Source organism: Siphateles boraxobius, unplaced genomic scaffold, assembly GCF_051911475.1.
Source record: "Siphateles boraxobius isolate OS27281-9 unplaced genomic scaffold, OSU_SipBor_1 19, whole genome shotgun sequence".
NCBI lineage: Eukaryota > Metazoa > Chordata > Actinopteri > Cypriniformes > Leuciscidae > Siphateles > Siphateles boraxobius.
This window is the reverse complement of record NW_027508799.1, coordinates 2,064,454-2,066,523: the sequence shown is the minus strand read 5'-3', so window position 1 is coordinate 2,066,523 and position 2,070 is coordinate 2,064,454. Positions and strand designations below refer to the sequence as shown.

General features: G+C 42.1%; 1 non-coding gene across 1 annotated transcript; it reads right to left on the bottom strand.

Moving 5' to 3' along the window:
* Nucleotides 1-228: 228 nt before the first annotated feature.
* On the bottom strand, nt 229-300 carry trnaq-uug (transfer RNA glutamine (anticodon UUG)). Its single transcript has one exon. It is a non-coding gene; the product is annotated as a tRNA-Gln (tRNA).
* Nucleotides 301-2,070: the final 1,770 nt, after the last annotated feature.

Sequence of the window (2,070 nt, the reverse complement as noted above, 5' to 3'; positions counted from 1 at the left end):
CTTTGAGAGCGATGGACACCTCTTCTCCATCATCGAGGGGAATTAGCTCAAATGGTAGAGCGCTCGCTTAGCATGCGAGAGGTAGCGGGATCGATGCCTGCATTCTCCAGTGCTGTACATCCTTTTTACGCCCCCCTTCAAGGGGCACTACCTAGATGAGCTCTTGCGACTCAGTGCTGCCGAAAATGTTTTTTCGAACGAGGTACTGCACACATTCCTGGCAAATGATGGTCCCACCGAGATTTGAACTCGGATCGCTGGATTCAAAGCCCAGAGTGCTAACCATTACACCATGGAACAAACACACCCTGATAGCTGGCTGTCTGAGAGGCAGATAACGATGAGGCTAGGTGGAATCAGGTAGATAAGAGCTGGCGTTTGGTCAATAGACCGCCTCGACTAAGAGAGGTACGGCCAGGTACTTGTGCGGTTTAGCCAGCAGTCATGTCTGGGAGACCGCCAGTCATTTTCGAGAAGAGCAGAGCGAAGGTCCCAGAGAGAAAATGAGTTGCCCGTACGGGGATCGAACCCTTGACCTTGGCACTATAAGCACCGCGCTCTAACCAACTGAGCTAACCGGCCTCTCTCTGGCTCATTTTATCCCCAATTTCTCATAAATATCCTGGTTGCCCTAATCAGGCTGAAGAGATTAAAAGCAAAGCCTGATAATGGGCTCGTCCGGCATTTGAACCCGGGACCTCTCGCACCCTAAGAGAGAATCATACCCCTAGACCAACGAGCCTAAACATACGTCCTCCCTGCTGCTGCCGGGCCGAAAACATTAAAGCTTGCATGGCTTAAAGCGCAATATTTTAATTAAATCTACAATTAAAAGGTAGCCAGTGCAAAGTTGCCAGCACAGAGGAAATGCGGCCTCTTTTTTGTGGTCATTGGAAATCACGCTGCAGCACCTGCACACGTGCTAGGGATCGCGCCTCGTCTTTGTCTTTGAGAGCGATGGACACCTCTTCTCCATCATCGAGGGGAATCAGCTCAAATGGTAGGGCGCTCGCTGCGCAAAAGAAGGGGCCCAATCTTTGCGCCCCCGCACACAAGCCAAAAAGACGCGAAAAACGAGAATTTGCCCACAAATTTCCCCTGCAACATTATTAGGGCTATATTTTAGTCACATTTAAAACAAGTCACCCTCCGCGGGCTGGATTCGAACCCGTGTTCTGCGTGTGATCAACTGCGCCTGCGTCTTCATTTATCTATGACATCATTATATTGATTTATATTTTTTTGTGTGTATTATTATTATTTTTAAATATTGCACATTACATGTTGTTGATTATTTAATAAAATGAATAAAAATGGAGGGATATGATTTGATTGACATGATTTATCAGATTTGTTTTAAGACACTTCAAATGTTTTATTAAATGTTTTTTTTTGTGTATATTATTTTAAAAAAAATGCTTATTAAATGTTGTTTATGATTGAATAAAATGAATAAAAATGTTTCTTCAAATATGTGTGTTTTTTGTGAGGGATATGATTTGAGAGATATGATTTATTAGATTACTTTAAGACACTTTAAATGTTTTATTAAAATGAATACACACAAATATTTCAATGGCACTTAAAATGTTTTATTAAAATGAATACACAAATATTTAAATGACACTTTAAATGTAAAAAACAAATATTAAAATGAATACACACAAATAATGAAATGAGTACACAGACACAAACACACAAATATACATATATATATATATATATATATATAGGACAATATGAAAGACTGGGTGGAACCATGTACAGTAATATATACAAAATATATACAGGAAAAAAGCTAATTGTTTATTGAGGAGGTGGAGTTTGGCTTGTATTTTGCTGGCGCTGTTCTGCCAACCAGTCATCTAAAGATTTTCCATTTGAGGCACGCAAGCAAAATGTGGCATTACCATATCGGCTATGGCCAAACTCTTTGGTTTTGGGCTGCCCACATTTGCTGCACATGTTAAAGGTTACCCCTCGCACATACTTCCTCTTATGGACTCCGCTTTCCGTCTCCTGGGCCCGCCGGCGCCTGTTCCTCTGGGTGTAACGGGCTGGGCCTGCACC